The sequence below is a fragment of the Sphaeramia orbicularis genome, chromosome 16, assembly GCF_902148855.1.
Source record: "Sphaeramia orbicularis chromosome 16, fSphaOr1.1, whole genome shotgun sequence".
Taxonomy (NCBI): domain Eukaryota; kingdom Metazoa; phylum Chordata; class Actinopteri; order Kurtiformes; family Apogonidae; genus Sphaeramia; species Sphaeramia orbicularis.
In genome coordinates this window covers 34637018-34646607 of record NC_043972.1, presented here as the reverse complement: position 1 = coordinate 34646607, position 9590 = coordinate 34637018, and positions in this window count along the sequence as shown.

Genomic DNA, 9590 nt, shown 5'->3' with positions numbered 1-9590 from the left:
CTTCTTCTTCTTCTTCTTCTTCTTCTATAAACATACAGAGCACTTTGCAGCTGGGTGGGGTTTTATACATTGCAACAATCATTGAAGTAAAATTATTTTTTTCTGGATCTTCAGCAGCGGAAAAACTTGTCACACAGTTTTGTGCTTTGATTGGATACCCTGAAAACCTCAGCCCACCCGCACTGCCTGGTCTAACAGGCTCTTGCCAACTCCCTGTGCATCTCACTTTTCCCTCACTCTTCTGGGTCCAGTAACTCTGTTCAGCTCTTACTTTAAATAAAAAAAAGGAGTTTCTGCGAATGTTGCTCTCCTTATTTGATCTGGCTGCTCCGTCAAACGCCACCAGTCAAACGGTCTCCGCTTTAATCCATGGGTGTGCAATTCACCCCTTTGATTTGCACTTGGCTTTAGATCGACTTCGGAGTAATGGATTCACACACTCGCACCGAGCTGGCGGCGGTGCCAGGCCTGGGGAGTCACACTCACAAAGACACACAGATAGCTCATAACTCTGCACAGTAGTGTACAGTCCCTGGCCGGCCTCAGTCTGCTCCCAAGTATGTCTGCTATGCTCAACACACTGCTGACCTGATTTCCTATCCCGCTCTCATCGCAGTGAAATACCTACAGTGGGAGCAGACAGAGGCCACAGAAAGACAGCCGTTCTCCAATCAAGAGCCTCAGCGTGGAAGAGCCAGTCGGTTTATTGTTTTAACCAACCTGTTGAATCACTCTGAGGGGGGTGGAGTTTATGGGGTCAGGGGGGCATAGGTCACTCTGACTGGAGACTAAACCAGCCTTTAGTAAATTTACAAATATTTACAGTTGCTCTGGTGCAGCTGCAAAACACTGTAAATTCTTAAATGTTTTATGAGGAGGAGTGAGAAGGAGCGAGAAAGCAAAGTGTAACAGGCGAGCAGCAGTTTTGAATTTTCTTGCATGACTTTGTGCCAACGCATGTGGAAGACGCCCATGCTCTGATATCCCATACTGCTCACATTGTTAAAATCAAGGCAGATTTAGGAAATTAAGAAACAGTAAAGGACAGCTGACAGAAAACCTGTGGGTGAGGACGTAAAATCTCAGCGGATTAGACCAGACAAATAGATAAGTATCTAAACATAGTGACACAGGTCTCCCTGTAGCAAAAAAATTAGCCGAAATATGATTAAAGCAGCTCTGATTTCAGTCATCTGATATGACTATAAATGTATACATGCACATGGCTTCTGATTAGAGCTTCACAATTATGCACATCACAGTCATAGTGCGCGCTTATACAATATAACAACAACAGCTGAAGTATAAAACTGTGTAGGAGTTAGAATGATCTACTTGTAGAAATAGAATATATTATTCAATCTTAGGATTTATGTAGTATACAATCACCTGAAAATATTGCGGTTTCTGGCACATCTTCAGCTTCACCAGCAGGTTAAGAACTTCAACAGAACTTACAATAAAGGACAGTTTTACTGAAGTTAAAGCAGCCTGTTTTGACTTGTGGCCTTCATTAAAGTTAATCAGAAAACACATAATCAGCTGCATTTAACAAAATGACTCGTGTGCCTGTGAAGGCTGAAAATGGGTTGGGCATATGAGTAGGAGATGTGGCTAATGCCATTTTAGGTCCATAAATTTAGAGGATGCAGCTTGTGGACATTTTCATTCTTGGCAGATATTTTATTTATCTTAGAACAGTGGTTCTCAACCTTTTTTGTCTTGTGACCTCATTTTAACATCAGAAATTTCAGGTGACCCCAGACATTCACAATGGAGAAATTTTTTTGCTAAACTTAATTTATTTTTGATCATGTAATAGTTTGCTATACTATGCTGCAAATAAAAGTTAACTTTAGACAATATTTAGTCTATATAATGTATATTATTATGGACGGAGGCAGAAAAGCCAGGTTGAGATAATAGCACAAAGTGAGAATTTTATTTTCCTTGGTCAGGATATATACAGTCAGTCCAGCTTGGATTTACAAGGCTGCAAGTTAATGCTGAAAAAACAATAACTCAAACTATGAATTATGAAAGAGCTGCAGCATCTGAAACCGGCCACAATGAACATTTGAAAGATAAACAGTACCACAGTGCTTCAGTTTCAACTTCACAGTTTGTCTTTTATGGATTGTGATATTCTCTCAGCTCACAATATATTTTTTTTTTATCAGTAAGTTGTTTTTAAATTTTTTGTCAAGTACTAGAAATTTCAGGTGACCCCATTTGAATTCCAGGTAACCCCATGTGGGATCCCAACCCCAAGGTTGAAAAACACTGTCTTAGAACAAGCTATTTATATCTGATGGTCAAAAAAATAAGCACAGCTTCTGTTTTATCTTCTATATCTTGACTGTAGTGGCACATATAAAACAGTTAATTTTGTTTGTATTTGTAGTCTATTTTTTAATACCAGTTCAAGCTTGTATATTTAAGTTGACAAAATATCATTTATCCAAATTAGATATTATCAATTGCTTGATAACCAAGTAGACCACAAAAACCCCAGTATGGCATGTTGCACTACTTCTGATAGTTTCTTGTATTTGCAGCTTTGCTCCTACTTAAAGTTAAATTATATAAACAAAAGATTCAGAGTAAAGGTCACCTGTAACATTCATCATAATATTCACAAATAACTGTTAGATTATTTGCTAACAGCGACTGCTCGTGAGTATCAGTGAGTGGTGATGAATATGTAGGTACATCGTTGAGAGGGTGGGGAGTGGGGGTTGGATGTTGTCGGTTGCTTGGGTTCTCCATCTATGAACACTCTTGCTTCTTTGGGGTTCCCTTTCATGTACATCTATTGTAAACTGCTCATGTATAATATATTTTTTCTTTCTCAGTGCATCAATAGAAATACCTGAATCTGAATATAACAGCTTGCATTAGGAGATTAATAATGACTGCAGGAATGTGTTCAAGTAGATTTATGTATTATAAAAGATTAAGTAATTTAAACAACATTACCTCTTTTTAACTGTATTGCACTTGGATATCTTGGATATGTATTCTGCACGGATGTTAAATAAACTTCATCTTAGTGTGCAGAAAGTAGTCTGAAGCCCTCAGGGAGTAAGAGGAGAAGAGGCTGACCTCCGACATTGACCTCAGGTTGTTTTCAGGATTCCAGCTCCAGAAGAGTAACTTAAACCTGGAGGACAGAGCAGAGACAGACTGGCCAGTTCATGCAAGGCTACAGGAGAGGAGGGCGTTCAAGTGCACGGCCACCTCCCTGACCTGTTCGACATGTTGCAGAGGTTTATCATGGAGCTCAGCTGTGTATATGTGATGTGGGGTATTTAATGTGTTGAGTTTGTGTCTGTGGTGTAGAGATTTATTGGAAAATCATCTTAATCAAGTACAGTTTGTGAGTTTTTGTTACTGTTTTTGTTACAGCAGTAGCATAATACATTGTGCGTCATTACATCTTCCACGTTTGATCTTTTTATGTAAAATGAAGCATTAATCACTGGATTGGTGGCTCCGTTCCATGGTATGTATGTGTGGTCTGTTCACATAAAATCTGCCCATCTTTCATATTTGTTTTGCTTCATATGTTTTGTAGCTCAGTAATGTGGTTTCAATTTTGTGAGCATCTGCAACAGCGCAGCAACTTATGTCCTAAAGCAAAATATTAAACCTCCAAATGCTATCACTCAGTACTTTTACTACATGTAAGTCCAGATCTCAGGGACTTGATACTTGAGTATTTATATTTTGTAGCTTCTACAGCACTAAAACTCAGGTCAAATACTAAAGGTTTTACTACATGACATTTGTCTGACAGCTTTCGTTACTATAAACCTCTCAGATTACAAATTTTCATCCCATTTCTGTTCACTTTAAACTATGTATCTACAAATGTGTTGAACTGGTACTGATGTTGGTATATTTTCATGAGTTGACAAATTTCTCCTGCCTCTAAAAAAACTCTTAAAGAAACCCTCTTAGATCCAATGGAATATAAATTGTCACAAAGCTGAAAACAAGTGTTTCTCTGAGCTGATGAAAATGGTTCTTACATGCAATGCTTTACTAATAATCTTATATTATAAAAGGGAAGTGGACTCTGTGTGTATGTGTGTGTGTGTGTGTGTCTTGGGTATCACACAAAATCCGGAAAGAACTGACTGCTGCAGTTTGACATACTTATGTATTTTTCGTCAGGGAACAGACGAGCAAAAATGGCAAGCTGATAGGACCAATATTTTGGGAGATATTAGTAATTCTGGAATACAATAGCCTTAAAATCACGTTGCTTTGCCCAGAATCACGTGAATGCTTTGACGGTGACTGCTGGACAAATGCGGTACAGCATGCGTGAATACACAAAAAATATCCGTGCTGGGGAACTGGGATGTTGCCTCTCAAGGTTGGGATATGGATTTTAAAAACACCCCCCCTTTCTGCATCCTACCCTTGGTACTGACAATGATGAAGTTCAGGATCTAGAACCCATGGTTCCCCACGGGTCAACGCACTAAATACTTAAACCAGGTTTTGAAGGCACTTTTGTTTATAGTGGAGGATTTTAATTTTCAGTGGTATTAGTACTGTCTAAAAGATCTGAATACTTCTTACTTAATGTTTACTAAGTAGATATATAGAGTTACACTTAATAATACTTCAATCATAATCTTAATAATCTTTATGTGTATAGTTTGCATGTTTTCCCCAGGCTATGTGTGCAATCAGAAACATATATGCTAGGTAAATTCTCCAGGTATAAGTCTCCAGTGGGTCCCTGGGTACCTTCAGTGTCAGGTCATCACTCGTGTGTACTAGGATTGGTTAAATGCAGAGGTTGAATTTCCCCACAGGAACTGTAAAAGTCAGCTTTACCTTTATTGTCCTCGCTTATCGTCTACGTAAGCAACTGAACATGACTTTTCCATGACTGTTATTGTGTGAATGTGGAGCTAAACCTCTAGATAGATGCATTTACTAGCATGAGCTGCAGCATCTAACAGCTGCATTAGTGTAAACATGTTTTTACAGGACAGCAATAAAATTGATTTAATAAACTGCGTCCTTGGGCCTGCTGATCTGGTAGAGTCCATTCCACCCTCTGGACAGCTACCCCTCTTACTTACTTCAAATGCAGTAATATAAAAGTAATACATGCATACTGATGATTGATCTGAGCACGCTCAGTCGTCACTGACCAACATCTCTGCAAATGAACAGGACAGGAATTCTTCAGCAGCAGCAGCAGTTAATTGAAAAGCAGACTGTGATACAATCCGCAGTAGTCTATAACCAATCGAGCAGAAACATACCGGAGCACTTATTACGCAGCTGCGTTATTCTGCTCTGTACTTTGTGCGTCCTGTGCCAAACAGGGCAGAGCCGTGCCAGGCCATACCATACATGCCCGTTCGCACAGACCTAAAGCCTGGAGCTTGTTGTTGTTATGTGTACATATGTGGCCCAGTGGCTTCTCTGAATGGGCAACAATTGGTCTTTGTGTGAATAATTGGAACAAGGTTATTTCAGCAGTTTCGTCAGCCAATTAGAGTCCAATTGAGCTGACATCTCTCTTCCCTCATGTCCTTGTCTCGCCGTTGACAAATGTAACTCCTCATTAGAGTGCTGCACTCATCGATCATGCTTTCACCCCTTTTGAATCCTCACTTTTCTATTCATTCTCCACAGCATTTTCACCCCCTGAGGTTTATTGATGACCTGTGTTTCTATTTTCACATCAGTCTAAAATGCTTTCAGTAAAAGGCATCACTGTTGCAGCTCTCGGCCACATCCGTACCAGGCTGTAAAGATGTCAGGCTTTTTCTCTTTTGGCTCTTTGGGCCTGTTTCAGAGCACACACGCCCTGCTTTGATCCAGGACCCTGGCACAGGATTGGTGGAATGGAGCAAATATTGACTCCATTTGAGCCAGACAAATCACTCCCCCTTCCTGCGTTCTTTCTCTTTCACTCTGCTTTACACTTGCTCAGTTCCCATCTAATCTGCCATTACCTCTTTCTCTCACATTCCCTTTCATCTCCTTTCTGCTGCTGCCTTTCTGTTCGCTGCCTTTGTGTTCCTGTCTGTCATTCTCTCCCTCTCTCAGTACTCGAGGCTTCTCAGGCTGTCAGCACCGTTCAGTCTGGCCTCGTCTCCTCCACTCAGCTGAGTTTGTTGCCTTCAAAGAGACCAGAACATGGCTCTCTGACCGAGTCCAAAAGAGAAGTTGGGTTGGATTTGAACAAGTGGTTTTCTTTCACCTGCATATGTGGAATATGCTGCAGCCTCAAGCCTGGAACATACTTTTGGACCTGCAAACATGCACAGGCATAGCTTGAAGACCTTCATAGAGCAGTGTGCCATCATACTTATGTTACATAATGTTCATATGTGCTGCAGCCAACAAAACAAATGTGTGTGTACTTCTAAGTATATAGAGCAGTGGTAGAATGTAAGTACTTTTACACAGACAGACAGAGACAGACTGACGGACGGACGGACGGACGGACGGACGGACGGACAGATAGATAGATAGATAGATAGATAGATAGATAGATAGATAGATAGATAGATAGATAGATAGATAGATAGATAGATAGATAGATAGATAGATAGATAGATAGATAGATAGATAGATAGATAGATAGATAGATAGATAGATAGATTTCAATTACTTAAACAGAACTACATCTCAGAGGAAAATGTAGTTTTTACTAAATTTGTCTGACAGCTTTAGCTTTTGACCAGTCTTCTGCTTCCTTTCCAGTGACTCAGTGAGTCATGTCAAATGTTTGGGTTCAGAAAGTTCTCTTCCCATTTAAGCCAAATAAACTCTTCGGTTTATCAAGGGAATGCCATCATAAATCTCATAAAATGTGAGTAGGTGGTTCTCATAGGAAAGCACCACAGACATAAACGTCCTGTGGAATATGATGCATTTCTATAGATTAAACTGTCCAACAGTATTTAAAATAATTCAAATGAACTCAACCTTAAACAGCCTATAGTGGTAAAATGCAACATACTCAATAGTGCATCAATAAATGAATCCAAAAACAGCTTATATAATAGTAAAACACTAAGACACCATTTCACTGCACAATAACCATTTTTACTTATCGCACTTTAAACAAATTTTACAAATAATACTTAAGTACTTTCACTCAAGGAATTTTTCAAATGCAGTTTTACTTGTACAATATTTTTTATATACTTTTACTGAATACTTCCACTTATGGCATAGACAAATATTAAGTTGGGTGTAAAAGAAAGAAACTTAATGTTTTCAGAAATATTTCCAGAATGGTGAACTTTAAACATTTCAAAACAAAGCCCTTCACATTTTCAATCATTTTTAAGCTGCATTAGTTCACCTTGACTTTTGATGCCTCTGTTTAGTGTCGTTCCAACTATAGATTCACGACATGTGTAGCTGAGATTTTGGAGAGCTTACCAGTTATTTTTAAAAATGCTTTGCACATACATAAGTTCTTATTAAATTAAACTTGTTTTTGCAAACATAAATAATGTAGTTTCATAAATATGTAGTTGCATAATTGTAATTTTCAAGGATTCTGTTTCCTGTTGGATGTATCATGATTTAACTTTCCACATGTTGATCACAGCTACAGCTGTAATGTTCCAGTTTGGTGAGAAAGCCACATCGTAATTATTGTGTATTATGACTTATGATTGTGATAAATCAGCATCAGCATCTGCTTGCTTAACAAAGACATTACACAATTTACTTATCATTTGGTAACGTGATATGTTTTTCAAATATACAGTCATTAACTATCAAAAAAAAAAAAAACCACAAAGAATTACTGTTCAGTGTCACAGAATCTAAAATATGACAATACAACAGGGCTTTTGTTTTTGTTTTTGACCAATAGGTTTAAAACACCTCATTCTGAAGATAAAAAAATGAAAGAGAAAGAAAGAGTTTTTCTTTTCAGCTGATTACACACCAAATATAATATAATTACACAGATTATATTCTATTCCTGCAAGTAGATTACACTGGAATCTCCTAAAAACATTCACATTTGACCTTACATTATGATCTTTTGCAATCATATAACTGCACATGTGACATTGCTTGCAGTTGTTGTTAATCATGCAGTTATTGGTGCAGCTAACAATAATTTTTCTTACCCATGTGAACCTGACGAATTGTTATTCATAGAAGTAGGAAGCAACCAAAGTACCAATACTTCATTACTGTGTATAAGTAGATTTTTCAGGTATCTGCACTACACAAGTATTTATTTTTCTGACAACTTTTTACTGTTACCCACAATGTGTAAAGACTAATGTCTGTATTTTCCAGTTTTTACCTTTTTAGGACAGGCTGGATACTTTTTTAGTGCATTCATTTTTATTTTGCATCATGGTATGCCTTATCAACATCAAGACCAATTCCAAATCATTACATATCACTTATGACACAGCGATGTAAAGGACATAACATGAGAAAACAGAAGAGAAGGAGAAAAGGCATTGTCTATGTGATGAAGTGTCTGAAATTGGGAAAACTAGTGTGAAGATGGGTAATGTGAGATTCAGTTAATGTTGCACAGTATCTGTAGTATCTGTACTTCTACTTAAGTAAAAGTATGTGCCTCTGCCCTGAGTGGTTCATACAAATGCAAGTTCCCAGAACAAAAGACCAGAGGAAACTACAAAAAAATAACATCACAGTCCTTATAAATGAACAGAATTCCTGCAGTTTGAGTGAATGTTGCTAAACTGTGTTTAATCCCTGACGTGTCTTACAGTTAAGTGTTTCTAAACTGAGCTCTTCTGTCCTCATTAATGTAACAGCGCTACAGGAACAGGGCTCACTGGGGCCAAGTGTTGTCCTGTGGTTTGAACCTGGGCACCGATAACCATCAGACTGGTCTTTAAAGTCTGTTTGACCTATTTCAGTCCCTCAGTCTCTGTGCTGACTTGACGGAGTCAGCCTGCAGTGGTCCAACCCCTGATCCCCAGACCCTGCACTGGCCTGAAGAAGCCTGGAGGCCTCATTTACTCCACCCGTAAAAGCATTGAGGACCTACCGTTTTTGGGCCCGGGGCTGGGATGTGTGTGTGTGTGTATGTGTGTGTGTATGTGTGTGTGTGTGTGTGTGTGTGTGTCTTCTACAGGCAGGGTGTGTGTACGTGCTAGAGGATTTTCAAGTGATTTATCACTCCCATAGGGCCTTTGCTGTTCTGATCTGTGGTGCTGCATTACTCAGATCAGTCATCCGAGACAAATAACAGATCTACTGCTGCATACAGACCTCCCTGGACACATGTACACATAAACACAGCATGTCTGTGTGTTGTAGCGACTAGCTGATACCAACATTTTACTAATCAGGGTTCTGTGGTTGGTGGTGCATGTCTGCAACCAAACTTATTGTTTCTCATGGCTGTAGAAAAAGAGAGATAGTTGAGAAAAGGAGGGAGGGGGCATGGGGCTATAAGTGGTCACGGACCACTGGTGGCCATGGCAATGACCTCTGGCTAATTGTAGTTACTGATAGATGTGCTTCTTAGAAGTTCAGAGATATCCATTGCAGTAATCACACACGTACACACCCAGGCTACTGAATCTGTGTGTCTA